Raw genomic sequence first — 20,696 nt, forward strand, 5'->3', positions numbered from 1 at the left:
GATCAGCTGATCACACCAGTGTTTGTTCTGCACACAGATAGTTACCGATCATCCCGCTCTCCATCCTGAAGCACATGCAGATCACAGAGCCGCCGGCTAGGCTCCTCTCTGCATGCCGCTTAACCATTCAACATGACATGCTGCTCCCTCCTCCACCCTCCCCAGATGGCTTCAGCTGTCATTTTCTCCTCAGATCCCTGCTGCCTCAGCCCATACAGGCGGGGGAGAACAGCAGGGATCCAGGGAAAAACATGGAGTGGCTCCTGGCAGGGAGGAGAAGCTCTCAGATGAGCTTGTAGCAGAAGAAAGCCACCGATGTATGGCACACTGATGTGGCCAGCTGCAAGCGGTTGTGTTCCGCTGTAGGCCATACATGCCATTTTTTATGTTCTGGAAACAGTGTTTAGAACCCCTTCAGGGTTTGTTTTTTTTTTGCTGTCTGACTATTGTTAGCAGGACTTAAAGGAGAACTATGGGGTTAGGGCTTTTCCCTATAGTTCTCCTTAGGGTAATGGGAGGACACAAATTAGCGGACACAGCTCGCTCTATACTGAGACACCGCAGCTGAAGCGGATCCCAACAATTATGTAGTCTGCTGAGATTTGTAGTCCTCTATAGAGGGTGCCATTCTGCATTGCTGCAATGCAAAATGGGACCTGCTATATAGAACTACAAATACCAGCTGTACTTTATACAGCAATGCCATCATTTGGGCTAAAAAAAATAAAATAATGATTTTATTTATTAACTTACCTTCACCTCCTCTGGCTGTTTCCTGGTGGGGGAGGCTGCAGAAAACCACCCGTGTGTGTGTCCATCTCAGCTCGCCCGTGTACTCAGGCGGCTGTCTGCTTGGTCCTCACGGCCGAGGCCCAGGGCTGGCCCCTGCAGTGCCTGCAGGCTTTTTTTTATTCTCGGCTCCCTCCACAGTTTTCGGCGGCCGACGGGCCCCCTCGTCTCTGCGCCGGGAGTGTTGGAAAGACCTGATACTCCTGGCGCAGAGATGAGGGGGCCCGTTGGCCGCCGAAAATTGGGGCAGAGGTGGTTTGTCCCTGGGTGGGGTGGGATCATTGTTCTCCTCAATGAAAATGAGGACTCAGGGTCCTCTGCCACATACAAATGGATTCATTATTGCTAGACTGCTTGTGAAAGGACCCCAAGCACCATTACTGGTTGGCCACCCTTTTGGATCCCCAATACAGGGAAAAATGCTGCCATCACAGTGGGAGCAAAAAATGCTGACCTTGGAAGAGGTGCTGTGGAAAAACCTCTTGGTTGCCTTTCCAGAGAGTGACCAATAATCTGCAGGTGACAGAAAAGAGGAGTAGTTATGGTGGTGGCTGCCTCAGTGATGCTTTAAAGTAATTTTCAGAATACATTGACCATGCCTGACAGCAATCATAGGCAGCACCTAAACCATATGATCTATGATTATCTGGAGTCCAGGGCAGATGCAGATGACCTTTAAACTGAGGACCCCATTGACTATGAGGTGTCCAAACTGGTCAATGGCCAGAGTTTGCCTAGTACTCAATTAAGTTGTTGGCTTGCCCTGCGGTCAGTGTGCTCTCTGAAAGAAAATTCAGCAGGTAGTTTTGTGACAGAGAAACAAGTCTACCTGTTCCATGACACAGTTATCCAGCTCACCTTTTTAAAAGTTATTCAATCTTGGATCAACAATGAGTACAAAACCCCTGCAGCTCATAATAAAAACATGTTTCCTTGGAATTTGGCCCTAAAAACATTATACCAGCTCCTTCCATGGCTGCTGGTCTGCTTCCATTACCATTTTCTGCCCCCATTACCAGCTCCTTCTTCCACTGCTAGCCTGCCAGCATTACCAGCTCCTTCCACCACTGCTGGACTGCCAGAGTCCTAGCAACCAGGGATATATCCCTGGCCCCATTCATCTGTTGACTGGGAGATTCCCAGCCAGCTGCTTATGGTAAACAAAGGGGGGCAGAGATGCTGGCTGACATATTTGATGAAATATGACCATGGTCATATTTGGTCAATGCTGTTAGCCAGCATCCCTGTCTCTTTGTTTATATTTTAATCTGCCAGCCAGGGGAGCTGTCATTTGCAGTGAAAAGTGCTACAGGAGTAGAATGTTTTGGTGGGTTGTTGTTTTTGTGTTGGAGGGTCGTTGGAATTGACATTTAACAAAATTGATGATGGATCTACATAGTTGCATGACGTGATTGATGATGGATTTACACAAAATGCTGATAGGAAAGCCCTTTATTTAACAAAAATGTCTAACACGTGGGTGTGCTAATTTGCATTGAAATTTTTTGAATGTATACCTTACTTATTCATGTAGGAAAGGAGGTTTTATCTAAGGAGGGCTTCTAGACTCTGATATGACCCCTCATGGGGCCTGGATGTGGATGTGAGGAAGAGGCCCTCGTCCCTATCAACGTGAGGGCAAGTGGTCTGGTGGGGTTCAGAAGGCGGGTGCATGCCTGTATTAAGGCTTGATATGGATATTTAGGTGTGGGGATCACAACTTAGGGACTTTTTGGTGTACGGATCACCATTTAATATCCATAGCAGGCCCTAATCAAGGATTAGGTGTAAGTGCTTCCAAAATATAATTTTTCTTAACACAATATCAGTTTTACTGAGGTGCATCCTACATATCTTACAGTTGCGCCGCTTCACAGGCAGGTTTAGGGCATACCACAAGCAAGCTATTTTAAAATAAATTTTAAAAATTTCACTTTAGACATTTTTAAAAAGTTGCTCCCCTCTGAACAATTTTTTTCATTGGTATTTGTCCCCCAAGAGCAATGTTCTCTATTTTTTCAAAAATTAAAAAATTGGTATATGGAAGCTCCCCATACCCTTTGTTTGACAATGCCTTGCCTATTAGCCTTGAAAATGACCAGAATAGTTTTTAAAGATTTAGCCCCCATTAATTTTTTTACATTTTTTTCGGACAATAATTTCAGCAGACATAACTTTATTTAAGAGCAAAAACATATCACCAATATTAGCGGTTGTATATAATAATTTGTCAAGTTTACAAAAATAGAAAATTTGATTCCGCTTAGATGAACGCCTCGATTGTCTCTCACTGTGCGAGGATTCCAGCGTAACGCGGGTTCACACACAAGAGAAAGAAAAGTTTTGGGGGGAATAATACCTAGATTCTAAAAGGTCTGTATTCTTGGTATAGACTTTGCCGGGACTGGCCTCCACTGTGAACATTACCTCAGGGGGAGGCTCCTCCAAACGCTCCCAGAATGCTGGGAGACTTGAGAAAATAATATTACAAAAGAGACGCACAGATCCAGGTCTTCAGTTTTGGATAAAGCTCCTGTTTTCAGCGCACGACAAGCAGATAACTGTCTGCATGAGTAGAACTAATGTCATCTGCGGGATCTGATGTTAAGTATACGCAGAAGACCCTAAACTAAATATGATGTTGGCTTTTCGAGCTACAGTAGAAAATCCTAAACCCCATAAAGAATCTGCACATAGCACCAGAGGAAAATATCCAGCGCGTGACAGTTTATAGTACGGAATTCACGCCAAAAGCCACGGAGGAAAGAAAACGTAGTGTTGTAGGAGTGACATGCAGACTTTTGTTTTGGGGGGAGCTGGTTAGTCGCTAGAAAAAAACAACTCAATAAGGTAATACAAATTTGCACGCTAAGGAACTAACTGTGCAGGAGTGGTTTTCAAGGACCTTTTTGCTTTGTCAGGGAAAGGAGACTTTGGATTCATACAGGTTTATATATTCGATAAAGTGCTTTTAAAAGGGTAATTGCCATTAGTGAACACTCCTATTCAATTTTTTTATAAGGGTTAGCATATAAAAGAGGTACCGCGATGGGGTCTGAAATGACCCCAAAGCAGAGGAAGCTTCCATTTAAAAAAAAAATGTTTACCTCTGAAAAAGAACTGGCTTCTCGTACTCCCCAAAAGGATCTGCCATGAAATTGCTGGCTCATGCTCCATAAGTAGTTACAGGTGGTTTTCCAATAAATCCCTATCCAAAAAGTGCCATTAATCCGAGCCTTGCCAAACACTGGGGCCCATATAACATCCACACAGGACACTTTGTTTGCATTGACACATGAGTTAAGGTGTACAAACCTTTAGCGAGAGTAAAGTCTAAAGTGTATCACTGGAATTTTCACTCTTCACCTTCCCTGGCTCCGTCTCCCCTGAATACCGAAGGGAACAGCGATGGAGAATGAACCGTCTCTTGGCCTTGTAGGATTATAGCTATCAAACACTCCAGTAAATTAAAATGTAGATAAAATAAGCAAGCAAGGCGATGTAAGAAGTGTCAGGGAATTGGGAATGTGTTCTGGGGAGGGATAAATAAGAATGGGCTCCAGTGTGTGGGGAGATCAGGAGCAGTTTTTTAAATTTGTAATTGTATCCCCCAAAACGATCCTCTTTCACCAGTTCATTATACAGCTGTGGTTCAGTGTCATAAAATAGACCTGATTACTCCCATCGGAACGAACTGAGTCAAAGAAGACCTTATCATTACGCTCACACAGGAACTTTAGTCGCTGAGCATTCTTGTGCATAAACACCCTGTCGAGGTGACCAGTCTCCACAGAGCGGATCTCAATGGCCTTCTCCCCCCAACCCATGATCTAGTTGGAGCAGATGTACGCCACAGAGGTTGGCATCTCTCCCCACTGCAGCACCACATCCTTGATGATTCTGCCATAGGTGTTAACGTAGACGCCCTCATCCTCATAGCACAGCAGCATCTCCATGCCGTCTGTGTTTGGCAGGAATATGATAGCGTGAGGGGTGATCTGACTCTGGATATGGACTGGGATATAAATATCATAATTGTTCCCTGAGTTCACATCAACGGCATGGAAACCTGATGAAGATCCGTAAATAACCTTCAACCGTTGACCCTCTTCCACCGTCAGGTCCACCAGCTGTGATCTTTGAGGGAGATCTGTGAATGACTTGAACGCCATGAACTTGTGGTTAGATTTTGTGGCCCAAATGTCAACCTCCACAGAGTTCTTCAGTGCAATCACCAGGAACTTAATATGTTCATGTTTCACTACTTTGTAATGTACACATCCTTCCATATCGCCTGCCGTGCTCCACCCTTTTTTCTTTTCCACCTCTGGCTCATTGTGGAGAATCTTGTTTCTTAGCCAGGAGAGATAGTACACCCGAAGCTTGTTCCTCTTACCACTGATGGTAATGAGCACCCTCCAGAACATCCATCTGCTGGAATCGCCGCCGGGTGATCAGGCTGTAGACCTTGCCCTGTCCGCTGCGATCCAGAAGCATAAGACCATTCTTTGTGCCCACCAGGAGATTGATACAGCACAGGATTTCAGAATTGAACCTCTTCTTCTTCTTCCTGATCTCTGGAGTGTGGCTGTGCGGTCTGGTGTTCACATTCACTACATATCTTTTCTGGGCCTCGTACTTCACCTGCTCCAACGTGGCGGCATCTGCGCTTACGAATGACGCTGCAACAGGGATGGTGTCCCCACTTCCTCCTAATGACTGGTAGAGCCCCAGATCCACAAACATGGAAAATTAGGTTTTGGTAGGAGCTTTCACCAGGACTGATAGTCAGTTCCGCTGCCTTCTCTGCTGGGAAATGAACCCTGACCCTTTGGCTCAGTGTAGGAATGGCTTGGCTGTACCACGTCTGGTAGATTAGTGTACCCGTTGCTGTCGGTGTGGAGAAGATTTCTTTCTTCTTCTGGCGTCCTCTGGACAATCATGGTTCCATCTCCGTATGAACAGTCTGATGTACTGCCAATCAGCTCCTCCACATCATGGACCACCATGGTACTCACGCTGTCGGTGTCTGCATCTCGCCCATTCCGACTGGGTAATGAGCTGTCTCTTTAATTTTAATGGGGATTACTGTTAAAATTCTGTTGCAGTTCAGCGAACCTCTCATGAACCAAACCCAGCTTATTCCCAATTACAAGCGTTTGCCACCATATCAGAATTCTTCTACTGCTGCTGGTCTGACATCATAACATCATAACATCATCTTCTGCCACAGCAGCTGGCATGCCACAATTATCATTTCCTGCTATCATTACTAGCTGATTCCACTACTGCTGGCCTGCCTATGTTACCATATCCTGCTGCGTTGCCTCTACTGTGCTTGTTCGTGTGCTGTACAAAGGTGCTATACTATTTTCTACAGCTACGCCTCAGTTGCAAATTTATATTTTTTTCTTCAGGATCAATCTTGTGTTGCACCTCAAAGTTGTATGTGTATTCTGGTGATTAGACATTGTAAAGGTACTACATATAATGTTTCCACAGCTGGTCCTCATCTGCAAAATGTATAGTGTTTGCTTTAGGGTAAATCATGCTCTTTGTCATCTTGTCTGAGGCCTATTCCTCTGTTCCAACAACTGAGAATATTTGCCGCTGTTGTCTCTCTGGAATAGTGAACTATAATTATGATTTACTGATTAAAACCTGCCTGGTTTCTTTTCTGTTAAACTGTGGCCCAGTTAAAGCGCTTACATCATACTGTGCATGGAGTCAGTACAATATTTTGCTGGCTTTTCTCAGCGGAATGCTACACTCTTGAAATGTGCCCAAGAAATACTGTGTATGGAGCTATCCTTTATTTCATTTGATTTTTAAAATAAAAGCTGACAAATTGTGATCTACTAAAATTGATTAAATATTCTGTATAGAGTCAGTACAATATCTGTATAAAAAGTTGGCTGTAATCTCTTTTGTTCAAAATGTGGTCTTGTACAAGTGCTTAAAGACTGTGCACAGACTGGCTACAATATTTGGGTGTTCTTTTTCTGTGAAATTAAAACACTCTAATGCTATTTTTTAATACAAAAAATGTTGTCTTTCTGGTTCATAATGTGGCTTACTAAAAGCACTTAATTACTGTGTATGCAATCTGTTCAATATTTACCTGACTTTTTATGTGAAATAAATCCACTCTAATATTGATTTTTGGATTCCAGGAAGAGTGTTGTCTCTCTTGTTCAAAATGCAACCTACCAAAAGTACCTTAATGCTATCTATAGAGTCAGTACAATATTTATTTTCTTATACACTTTATTTGTGGATTCTTGGCCTGAAAAGCTTAAAGGTGGGTTATTTTGTGAATGCATAACAGCATTTTTTAAACACTTTTTATTGAGTTTGTACAATATTCCTTTCTTTTTTCATTGAAATATATACATTTTATTGTGGATTTTTGGCCTGAAAAACTTAATCTAGTGTGTCATTGTGCAAAAGTGGCCCTCCCAGTCACCACCCACCTCTGATACGTTTCATGGTATAAAGCCTGTGGTCAGTGGACATTGTGTGCGGCCTTTTTTTCTTTATTTTCTTAATTTGTGGAACATGGACGGCTCCTGACCAGCACCATAGATGCCCTGGTGGAAGAGACCAATACCGGATGCAGCGGTGAGATCTTTCCTTGCTGTTTCATGCTTTTCCTATTCTCATTGCCAATGAATGGACAATAGATTTGTGGAAAAATTGAAACTCAGCAAAATAAATTGTTGTAAAAAATGAATGTCCATTTCAAGCTCCCACCCCCTCCTTGAAGCCCTCCCCTATGTGGATTTCCCCAAACATTCTCCATATAGGTACCTTAATTAATAATCTTATGTGACAGATCAGTACTGCACCATCTAAATGTGCACAAAAAAACTCAAAACATGTGTGGATAGAGCTAGGCTTTAAATGCAACAAAGTGCAGCAACCAGTATCTGCCAGATAGACTTTGTCTGATTAATTGAACTGACTTACTGTACTTGGTCTTACTGCAAACTTCACATTTTAATTATGATTGAAATAGACTGCTTACAAGAAAACAATGCATCTTAAAATGTTCATATTCTTTGTTATTTGCAATGTACTGTAGGTTTATGTTATGTAGTTTGCTTATTTGTGTTACGGAACATATATAGTATATTCACATACATTTATATTTGCCATTCGATATAAATAAGGTAATATAGAAGATAATCTCAAACAGTTCATAACACCACCACATTTTATTCTAGTTTACTTTGTGAAGATAAGAAAACATAGCATGCAAAATACAATGGAATGCTTTATACAACATTTTTTTGCTACAATACACTAGAGTTTAACTTGTCCTGGGCTGTGTAATAAAATTCAGGGAGATTTACAGATATAGCACAGGGTGTCTACAGGACAATGTGTATGGGGACATAACACCAGAGAAAACAGGCCAAAGATTAACAGCCCCTGAGAAAAAAAATGAAACATCGTAACAGCAACAGCGGCAACAGAAACAGAACATTAAAACCCTATGTGTAATAGCTTTTGATATTAAACTGGACCTGATATTGATCGGGCAGAAAACCCAGCTGCAAAACATGCCCCAGTCTAACATACTTACAGAAAGAGAGAAAGATCTATTGACAGCAACCTTTGTACTTTTTCAGTCTAGCAGGACTTTGATGAAACATGATAAGGAGAATGACAGTAACTTGGTATTTGTAACCTGAACAAAATGTAAATTTTTTTTAATGCTGAAGTGTAATACTGTAAAAAAAGTGACACAATTAAATATAAAGAATGTTAAAAACTATGTAAGATCTGTGTGTACCAATATTTGTTCTTTTTTACTCAAATGCATGTAGAACTTTCAGTTTAAAAAAAAATAAAACACAAGACTGAACACGAAGTTATTCAAGAATTGTGCTTTTCACTGGAAAAATGTAATTTACTGCTTTACTCTCTTAAAGGAGGAACTATGGGGTTAATTATTTTACCCATAGTTCTCCTTAGGGTAACGGGAGGACACAAACTAGCGTCCTCCCGTTACCCTAGGCTCAGTATACCACGAGCTGTAGCTCGCGGTATACTGAGACGCCACAGTATACCGCAAGCTGCTGCTCGCGGTATACTGAGACGCCGCAGTTGAAGCGGATCCCGACAATTGTGCCGGGATCCACCCAGCTGCGTGACTGACAGCTGGCTCTGCCTATCTAGTGGCAGAGCCAGTTGTACCCGCCCCTCCCCCATCCGATCCACCAGTCAGCGCTGGAGGAAGGGGAGAGCCGTGACAGGCTCGAGAGGTGAGCGAACGCCTGTATGTGTTCGCTCACCTCCCGATCTACTGAGCTGACCTGTGACAGTCTCATTGTCACAGGTCGGCTAGAACTATGAGGTGAGTGAAAAGCACTCCTTTAACTCCATATTTTTATTTCTTTAGCATTGTATAAGAAAATAGTTCCAGTTTCCAAGGCATTGGTGTAATATTAATACCTGGCTAGTGATCTACCCCCTCTCCTGCTAGTTATATCCTTCCCTTACACTAGCTGTACCTAATTAAATTTAAATCACGTCCTCTGTGTTTGTGAGTAATATATATGTAAAATGGGTGCAGACAAAATAACAAGGACACCACATAAAAAAAGGAACTTTGTTTTGATGCAACTGGATTATTAATATAAACACAGTTGTAAACGTGAGTCATATTAGCTTGATTGCCAAGTAATAGTATTGGTTAACTATAAAAGAGGTAAAATTTGCAGTTTAAAAGAGGATACAAACTGTAGGAGCTGGGCCCAAAAGAAAAAAACATACTATCCACCAGTCCTGATGAGCTGAATGTACGCAGGTTTGGTGTAGGGTACTTTGGCAAACCTGAACCCCACTGAAATCAATGGACCCAAATCTTAGAGATCAGTAATGGACATTTGAAGGTGTGATGGTGCAGTTACAAACAAAAAAAGGATTGGAGGGGGACCATACAAAATCCCTGTGAAGTACTCTGCCCCATTCTCTACAGGGATTTTGTATATATTTTTTTGTAACTGCACCTTCACACTTTACTCACACATTGTTGATTGATATATTTAAACTGTTTATTTTATATATAATAATAATAATAATTATTAAAAAACAACGGCCGCCATTCCGTCCTCTCCCCACGGATTCCCACCGCATAATGGCATTTTGACAGATGCCGGCAAAACATAAACAATTGGGCGCAGCTAGCGGTGACAGCTATATTCTAGATGGCTGGATTTTCATTCTTGCCCATTGGTTACCACTCTCTGACAACTCAACTGAAACGGAGAATATATTTTCCTACTTAGAATTGAAAGGAAGGCATATAACTCACCTTTTATCCTTTCCCCCATTTTAGTTAACCTTTTGTCAAGTGCTTTGTAGTCACATTTCAATTATGTGGCAAGCACTTCCATAGATCCTCGTAAACATTGTCCTGTATATGTGCTTCTCAAAAATAACCACTGTATGCTGTGTATGTCTTTTTTTGTTGTTGTGCAGGACTGTACTCATATGTTCATTGCACAATGTACAGTACTTTCTTTGGGATATAGTGTTGCCACTCTGTTGTGCACCAAATGTGTTGGTTCTATGTGGTTTCTTAGACTGTGATTATTTGTTTGTTATAATATCCCACATAATGTGTGAATAAAATCTTAATAACAAATCATAAACACTGGAAGAGAATCAAACATTTCCATTGACAACCTTGTCACCAGATCTACACTTCACTGAACTTTGTGGGAAGTTCTGGAGTGTAGAGTAAATTTCCACTTTCTTCATCTCACAAAGACAGTAGTCTTTCCCTTAATGAATAGTGAAGAAATCCACTATGACTTTTATAACAGCTTTCCAAGATGGACTTATAATATTCCTGTCAGTATTTTCAGCTTTTTTTTTTAAAGTAAAACAGCTGATGAAGACTACTAACCTGTGAAGTAAAAAAAAGTGTCCATAAGGCTTAGCCCTCCCACTGTCCTTGCTGGTGAATGGCAGTACTGACAGTAACAGGGGTTTTAATGTCCTGTGTCCCCCGCTGCACTCGGTGGTTCCTCCTGCCAACCCCTATATCACTACATGATGCAGTAGTAATGTGGAGATTGGCTAGATAAACCACTGAGCACCATATGTCCTAAACTGTAATAATACATGCACACTGTATTTACATTCAATCATACATGTATAATAGCTAGTAACCCCCAATTTCTAGGGATAATCCCATGCCTTCCTAAGACTTATTCCTGGATTTCTTTGTCCCTAATGTCCAAACTGACTAACTGTTAAAAAATAATTTTTTTCTGAATGTTACAATGTATTAATGCTTAACTGGCTTCTATATTAACATTCATTGAATAGCATCAGTTTAATTGCCAAATGCGATTTTTAATCCAATTTTCTAAACCTGTTGTGATTGGATTTACAGTGATTTGTGGCCTTTAAAATTAATAATGTGCATGAAAACCTCAGATGCATTAGCAATTGTGTACTGCTTTTCCGAAAGTACTGTACTTTTCAAAAGTTGGTATCTACATCTATGTAAACTTGTTTTCATTTGAAGCACTTACTAGAACTTTTTTTGTCCTGAGTTAGGCAGTTATTCTGTACTTGGGAAGTTTGACAGGTACAGATTTGATTTTAGAGAGTTTCACTTCAACCTTTCACAATGGAAGTATTTAATTTTGTTCTCCTTCCCTGCTGAAACTCCTCGCCAGGAACAAAATAAATTCACTATGATAGGAGAATTAGAGAAATGTTTGATGAAGCACAGAGCAAATGTAATGCAATTTTCTCAAAAGCTGAGCAAAGACAATGGATAAACGTCATAAACATCATGTTGTCAGGTTTTGATGGCATAAATTAATATTCACTCAGGTGACCACTGAAATGATGATATGCAGAAGGATAGATTCCTATTGTGAGAATGCTTGTTCGCACAGCCTCCTGAAGCCATATATATGCTCATTATATTTTTGTTAGATAAAATGAAAAAGAAGAGATTAAGGAATGGCAGAACAGGACAGCATGGAGTATTATTATTATTATTAGTTTACTACTATTACAGCTGTCGTGCTGTTTTCTTCTAATTTTGTATATCTATTATGTTCAGATATATGTGGAGCTGATACATTTTTGTTTACAGGCATGCAGTTTTCGATGGCCTCCATCTACTTGTCCAGTGTCCTGGCCTTGCTACAAGAGTATGCTGAGATATGAATAGAAATAAATTGATTTAGGCAAATGTGTGGAATTTGATGTGGAATTGTGTTTACTGATCTGCATAGGCAAAAGTTTCTTGAAATAAAAGATTTGTACCTTCTGCTTACTGAAACCCGGAAAGAAAAAAAATTATTTAGACTTGCTTCTATTAGTTTATTGGCTTGGTTTATTCCTTTCACACTATCTTACTATTTCCTGTGTTATCCATGTTGTTTTATGTTTCTTCTTTTCTATTATCTTAAATGAAGCATCTCACTAAGAGAAATATCAATTGTAGCACATGTAATTTTTAAGGGGGACGTAAGCACTAATTTGTAAAGGGGGTTTAACATCAGTGATTTTTAGCAGTATCATGCAATCTGTCTCAAGTCTATTACTGCTTCCTAGAGCATGTCTGCAGTCTCTGCTTAATGTCTGCAGGCTAGAAGCTTTCTGAAGCATTATACTTACAGAATTTTATGTGAGGCCAAAAAAAACCTCATCACCACTAATTTAGGTGTTGGGTTTTCTGGGAGGGGGGTATGAAGATAGTTTACTTGATTTCATTTAGTGTTTTTTGCATTTGGTGTTATCTCATCAAGATGTTTATTAAAATGAATAAATTCCATGATTTTGTTAAATCCTAACACATAATTACAATATAGTGTCAGACCTCTAGGTCCCCTTTAAGTGATTTTGAAGCATCCTTGGTTGCTAGCCAACCAACCCTGTGTCACACTGTTAGCCTCTTTTACACTTGGAGAATGGAGCTCCTCCTCCTCCAGCCTAAAAAATATTGAAGGAGCATAATTTGATCAGTTTAACAAGGTTTGAAGGCTATACACATCTTCAAGTGTAACAGGCCTACAAAGTTACCATATAATTAGATATCTTATAGAACATTATCGCTTTCTTTAAAAAAAATTGTACCTACTTCCTCCCTTTCATTAATTCACTGCTGCTCTGCCTAGTCCCTATTTCTTGATAACTTACATGTGTCATTTTACTCCATAACAAGTAAGTGTGCATGTGCATCACAAATGTGACATCTTAATACCACTTTGTAAAGTTAGATAGTTTTATGTTAGTTCATGCATAGAACAAGGCATTACAAGATGGGTTGGAGTCTTGGCTAACAAATGATTTACATTCAGGTGTGTATTTTCAAGTAGAAATTTACTGTAGTTACTGAAGGAATTCAGATTGGAGAGAGTGACAGCACTTTGTAAATTACCCTTTGCCCTATTAAAGCAAACCTGTTCTCACACATCTGTAATTTGGCAAGATTATAGACTTGTCCCTGCAAAACATTCCCTTCTTGATACACGACAGGACTCTACTAGCTTTTCTTACAGCAGCCTGGCACTGTAAGCTATTATTTAGTCTATGGTCTACCATGACCCCCAAATCTTTCTCCATTTCTGACTTCCCTAGTTGCCTACCCATAATTGTATATCCCATTTGCTTATTTTTGGTCCCAAAGTGCATAACTTTGTATTTATCGACATTAAACCTCATCTGCCATATAGTTGCCCAACACCACTCATGACACTAGCCCAGTCTCAAAGGGCGCCATTTATTGATACTCTCTGCACCCGTTCCTTTAGCCAGTTCTCTATGCGTGTACACACACTTCCATCTTTGCCCATAGACCTCAGCTTGTATAGTAAGCGTTTATGTGGTACCGTATCAAAAGCCTTTGAGAAATCCAGATATACTACATCCACAGACCTCCCTCCATCCAGATCTCTACTTACCCCCTTAATATATGAAATATCTTACATCATTGAACAAATCAATGGACATTGTATTAAAATATGAAAATCTAACATTAATCAGAAAAGAATAATAATACTAACTTAACTGGCTGAGTTACTTTTTTTTTATCTGTTGCTGATTTTATTGTCAGGAGGTTGTGAAAATTAGCACCCCCATCTCTCTTTGCCCTATTTGCACAGGTTGTCTACTCAATAATAGCTCCTTAGGAAGCAAACCTGTACAAAGGGACTGAACAGCACATTGACAACACTATCTAATTGATCATGTACAATGGAATGGAAATGTCATATCTTTCCTCTCTTATTATTGTTTATGACATGATCTTCCTATTGCACAACTGCTCCCTATGACAGATATGGGAATGCTCTTAAAACCAATTAACTGTGAATTATTTATATTAACAGCTGCTGTGTGGCTTGTCCCAGCTGTTATTTTAAACTTAAAAGTATCTCTTCAATTTAGCCCGAGGACTACATAAGTGCTTGTATTTGTCATCAGATTTAAAAAGATTTTTAATAAGTGTGAACATAGAAAGGAGCCAGCAAACCAGAGTTCCGTGCATGTTTCATCCTTGCTGTCAGCCGAGAATTGAGTTGGGGTGGATTACATTTTTCGCAAGAAAGAGCCAATTATGAATTGGCTGTTCTGTTTGGACCAGAAATAAAAGTGACACATATTGGACAAATTTGACTGCATATATGGATAGATAGCAAAAAATGCAATTCAGCAACGTATTATCACTAAAACATATAAATCTTGCTAGGGCATTATGAACTTGTGAATTACAGTCTAAGAATCCTAGGAAATAGTGCTGATACGTATTAATGTAGATATGTCAATAAAGCTTTATGAAATGTGCAAACACCTGTTTACCGTTATTCGTTATTAATATCATTATAGAGGAACATCTATCTTTTCAATGCTACAAATGTCATATAAAATAAAAAATAGTTATTTATGAAATAATACTGTAATAATAATAATAATAAACACATGTGCTATTTTTTCCTTAATGAACTGATGGCATTTAGGGACCAGTTACAGTGAAAAACTGTTCATAGTTTTGGATAGTAAAATATATTTTCCTTTTGGGATTTACTATTGGGACGCCTGCCTTACACGCACATGAACTTAAATGACATCCCAGTCTTAGTCCGTAGGGTTTAATAGGGAGTTGGCCCACCCTTTGCCGCTATAACAGCTTCAACTCTTCTGGGAAGGCGTCCATAAGGTTTAGGAGTGTGTCTATGGTAATGTTTGACCATTCTTCCTGAAGTGCATGTGTGAGGTCAGATACTGATGTTGGACTAGAAGGCCTGGCTCACAGTCTGCGCTCTAATTCATCACAAAGGTGTTCTATCGGTTTGAGGTTAGGACTCTGTGCATGCCAGTCAAGTTCCTCCACCCCAAACTCACTCATCCATGTTTTTATGGACCTTGCTATGTGCACTGGTGCACAGTCATATTGGAACAGGAAGGGGCCATCCCCAAACTGTTCCCACAAAGTTGGGAGCATGAAATTGTCCAAAATGTCTTGGTATGCTGATGCCTTAAAAATTCTCTTCATTGGAACTAAGGGGCCAAGCCCAACACCTGAAAAACAACCCCACACCATAATCCCCCCTCCACCGAGCTTTACACTTGGCACAATGCAGCCAGGCAAATACTGTTCTCCTGGCAGCCGCCAAACCCAGACAAGTCCATCTGATTGGCAGACAGGGAATCGTAATTTGTCACTCCAGAGAACACATCTCCGCTTATCTAGAGTCCAGTGGTGGCGTGCTTTACACCACTGCATCCGACGATTTGCATTGCACTTGGTGATGTAAGGCTTGGATGCAGCTGCTCGGCTATGGAAACCCATTCCATGAAGCTCTCTACACACTGTTGTTGTGCCAATCTGAAGTTTGGAGGTCTGTAGCTATTGACTCTGCAGACAGTTGGCGACTTCTGCGCACTGTGCGCTTTAGTATGCGCTGATCCCGTTCAGTCATTTTACGTGGCCTACCACTTTGTGGCTGAGTTGCTGTTCTTCCCAGTTGCTTCCACTCTGTTATAATACCACTAACCGTTGACCGTGGAATATGTAGTAGCAAGGAAATTTCACGGAACACCTGAATCCAATGATTTGGAGGGGCGTCCCAATACTTTTGGCAATATAGTGTATATTTTAAAAAACACTATTTAACCCACTTATGGACTTATTTAAAAACAGTAAAGGCATGTTTACATAAAATGAGCATGCTAATCTAAACTAGTCTTAGGCTGGCCATACACCTTTCAATTTTTTTCATTTAACCTGTGGGCTGAACTAAAAAAATTTACCTGATTTCTCCATCCACACAAACAGTGCGTCGAATCAGCAATCCCACTGTTTACATTGTATTGTGTAGGGTGCCTCTGGCCCCTGTCAAAATACCTGATCAGAGCAGGCAACTCATTACCTGCCAGCTCTGATCGATCGAAAATTTTCCAGTTCACTCTTTCGATCAGCTGATTGAATGTTGACTGAAAGGGAGCCAATAGCCACACACACTGTGTGAATTTCGGCCGTTACATTAAAAACCGTCCAAAATTTGATCAGTATATGGGCACCTTAAGGGTCCCTTTACACCTGCTTGTTCTGCGGAGGTGCATTACTTCACATACATTAACATGCATTATTTTATGCACCCTGTAAAACATACATTCAGAATGTGCTATCAATATATGCCAAGAGAACAAAAATGGTGATATGCACCTTTTTTTTAATGCAGCGAACCATAATTTAGGTGTCCTGTAGTGTGGGCACCACACAAAGCTTTATAATGAATTAAGTGTGCTCCTCCACAGTCCAGTGCCAAGCTGCAATGGGTCCTGTTCAAGGCTATATTGCCCAGCTCCAGTATACCATGCAGAATAATCTCCAGATTGGATCTGGTTCTCTCCAAATTACAGAGACCATGAAACTAACTGAAAATAACTAAAGACATAAATATAGCAGCTTGTATTTTTTTTACTCTTCTTTTAATCAAGTAATGTCGGCAAACAACATAGGAAAGAGTTCAATTTACAACTGAACAGGATGTAGAGGTCAAAATAATTGCTCATGTCCATTTTTATGCTTAGGCAGAGGAGATATATTTTAGAAAATATAATCTGTAACAAGGAGAAAAAAGAAAAAGCCAAAAAGGGGGGCAAAGTGTAGTGAGAAATAATAAAATGAGGAGAGCAATCTGGGCTAGTATAGGATTTCCTGACAGTCCTGGATGAGTGTGGAGAGGTTAAGTGTGCCACCTTGCCAGCCATGGAGCATATTGTAAAGCAATATCTGTAAGTACTTGTTCTGATGTTGCAGGTCTTCACCAGTCTATTGTTCTAGCTAAGTGTGTGGCTTGGTAATAGGGATGAGATAAGTTGCATTAACATAGTTGTTAAGGTTGAATAAAGACACAGGTCCATCCAGTTCAACCACTGTCACAACTCGCATTAGTGATGTTGTCTCTCACATCCACTTTTAGAGATTGCTCTTGACATACAGGCATACACCTCCCCTCCTTCTACCAACTCTGTCTCTCCAAAACAGGTTGTACCCTTGTATATTAGCAGCCCAGCCATGTGAGCTGTCCAGCCAAGTGTCTGATACTCCCACAAAGTCAAAGTGTGTTATATTTCTAGCATTTGTGTACATACCTTTTTATTTAGTGCTAATGTAATATATTATATTGTTGTGCATTCCTGAAATGCAGTTAATTTCCTCAAGACATTCTATGTTGGACATTGACAATGTTAATTTCCTGCTAACTGGTTGGCACCCCCTTTCACCCATTATGTCATCCCCATCTGTATTAAGTGACCATTATTGTCAGGAGGTTGTGAAAATTAGCACCCCCATCTCTCTTTGCCCTATTTGCACAGGTTGTCTACTCAATAATAGCTCCTTAGGAAGCAAACCTGTACAAAGGGACTGAACAGCACATTGACAACACTATCTAATTGATCATGTACAATGGAATGGAAATGTCATATCTTTCCTCTCTTATTATTGTTTATGACATGATCTTCCTATTGCACAACTGCTCCCTATGACAGATATGGGAATGCTCTTAAAACCAATTAACTGTGAATTATTTATATTAACAGCTGCTGTGTGGCTTGTCCCAGCTGTTATTTTAAACTTAAAAGTATCTCTTCAATTTAGCCCGAGGACTACATAAGTGCTTGTATTTGTCATCAGATTTAAAAAGATTTTTAATAAGTGTGAACATAGAAAGGAGCCAGCAAACCAGAGTTCCGTGCATGTTTCATCCTTGCTGTCAGCCGAGAATTGAGTTGGGGTGGATTACATTTTTCGCAAGAAAGAGCCAATTATGAATTGGCTGTTCTGTTTGGACCAGAAATAAAAGTGACACATATTGGACAAATTTGACTGCATATATGGATAGATAGCAAAAAATGCAATTCAGCAACGTATTATCACTAAAACATATAAATCTTGCTAGGGCATTATGAACTTGTGAATTACAGTCTAAGAATCCTAGGAAATAGTGCTGATACGTATTAATGTAGATATGTCAATAAAGCTTTATGAAATGTGCAAACACCTGTTTACCGTTATTCGTTATTAATATCATTATAGAGGAACATCTATCTTTTCAATGCTACAAATGTCATATAAAATAAAAAATAGTTATTTATGAAATAATACTGTAATAATAATAATAATAAACACATGTGCTATTTTTTCCTTAATGAACTGATGGCATTTAGGGACCAGTTACAGTGAAAAACTGTTCATAGTTTTGGATAGTAAAATATATTTTCCTTTTGGGATTTACTATTGGGACGCCTGCCTTACACGCACATGAACTTAAATGACATCCCAGTCTTAGTCCGTAGGGTTTAATAGGGAGTTGGCCCACCCTTTGCCGCTATAACAGCTTCAACTCTTCTGGGAAGGCGTCCATAAGGTTTAGGAGTGTGTCTATGGTAATGTTTGACCATTCTTCCTGAAGTGCATGTGTGAGGTCAGATACTGATGTTGGACTAGAAGGCCTGGCTCACAGTCTGCGCTCTAATTCATCACAAAGGTGTTCTATCGGTTTGAGGTTAGGACTCTGTGCATGCCAGTCAAGTTCCTCCACCCCAAACTCACTCATCCATGTTTTTATGGACCTTGCTATGTGCACTGGTGCACAGTCATATTGGAACAGGAAGGGGCCATCCCCAAACTGTTCCCACAAAGTTGGGAGCATGAAATTGTCCAAAATGTCTTGGTATGCTGATGCCTTAAAAATTCTCTTCATTGGAACTAAGGGGCCAAGCCCAACACCTGAAAAACAACCCCACACCATAATCCCCCCTCCACCGAGCTTTACACTTGGCACAATGCAGCCAGGCAAATACTGTTCTCCTGGCAGCCGCCAAACCCAGACAAGTCCATCTGATTGGCAGACAGGGAATCGTAATTTGTCACTCCAGAGAACACATCTCCGCTTATCTAGAGTCCAGTGGTGGCGTGCTTTACACCACTGCATCCGACGATTTGCATTGCACTTGGTGATGTAAGGCTTGGATGCAGCTGCTCGGCTATGGAAACCCATTCCATGAAGCTCTCTACACACTGTTGTTGTGCCAATCTGAAGTTTGGAGGTCTGTAGCTATTGACTCTGCAGACAGTTGGCGACTTCTGCGCACTGTGCGCTTTAGTATGCGCTGATCCCGTTCAGTCATTTTACGTGGCCTACCACTTTGTGGCTGAGTTGCTGTTCTTCCCAGTTGCTTCCACTCTGTTATAATACCACTAACCGTTGACCGTGGAATATGTAGTAGCAAGGAAATTTCACGGAACACCTGAATCCAATGATTTGGAGGGGCGTCCCAATACTTTTGGCAATATAGTGTATATTTTAAAAAACACTATTTAACCCACTTATGGACTTATTTAAAAACAGTAAAGGCATGTTTACATAAAATGAGCATGCTAATCTAAACTAGTCTTAGGCTGGCCATACACCTTTCAATTTTTTTCATTTAACCTGTGGGCTGAACTAAAAAAATTTACCTGATTTCTCCATCCACACAAACAGTGCGTCGAATCAGCAATCCCACTGTTTACATTGTATTGTGTAGGGTGCCTCTGGCCCCTGTCAAAATACCTGATCAGAGCAGGCAACTCATTACCTGCCAGCTCTGATCGATCGAAAATTTTCCAGTTCACTCTTTCGATCAGCTGATTGAATGTTGACTGAAAGGGAGCCAATAGCCACACACACTGTGTGAATTTCGGCCGTTACATTAAAAACCGTCCAAAATTTGATCAGTATATGGGCACCTTAAGGGTCCCTTTACACCTGCTTGTTCTGCGGAGGTGCATTACTTCACATACATTAACATGCATTATTTTATGCACCCTGTAAAACATACATTCAGAATGTGCTATCAATATATGCCAAGAGAACAAAAATGGTGATATGCACCTTTTTTTTAATGCAGCGAACCATAATTTAGGTGTCCTGTAGGGGGGGCACCACACAAAGCTTTATAATGAATTAAGTGTGCTCCTCCACAGTCCAGTGCCAAGCTGCAATGGGTCCTGTTCAAGGCTATATTGCCCAGCTCCAGTATACCATGCAGAATAATCTCCAGATTGGATCTGGTTCTCTCCAAATTACAGAGACCATGAAACTAACTGAAAATAACTAAAGACATAAATATAGCAGCTTGTATTTTTTTTACTCTTCTTTTAATCAAGTAATGTCGGCAAACAACATAGGAAAGAGTTCAATTTACAACTGAACAGGATGTAGAGGTCAAAATAATTGCTCATGTCCATTTTTATGCTTAGGCAGAGGAGCTATATTTTAGAAAATATAATCTGTAACAAGGAGAAAAAAGAAAAAGCCAAAAAGGGGGGCAAAGTGTAGTGAGAAATAATAAAATGAGGAGAGCAATCTGGGCTAATA

The 20,696-nt window shown here is 40.3% G+C and overlaps 1 pseudogene; it reads right to left on the reverse strand.

Moving 5' to 3' along the window:
- Nucleotides 1-3,705: 3,705 nt before the first annotated feature.
- The window catches only part of LOC108803103, a 22,657-nt pseudogene continuing 5,666 nt past the window's right edge, over nucleotides 3,706-20,696 (reverse strand).

The sequence above is a fragment of the Nanorana parkeri genome, unplaced genomic scaffold (genome assembly GCF_000935625.1).
Source record: "Nanorana parkeri isolate BGI_ZX_2015 unplaced genomic scaffold, ASM93562v1 scaffold3395, whole genome shotgun sequence".
NCBI lineage: Eukaryota > Metazoa > Chordata > Amphibia > Anura > Dicroglossidae > Nanorana > Nanorana parkeri.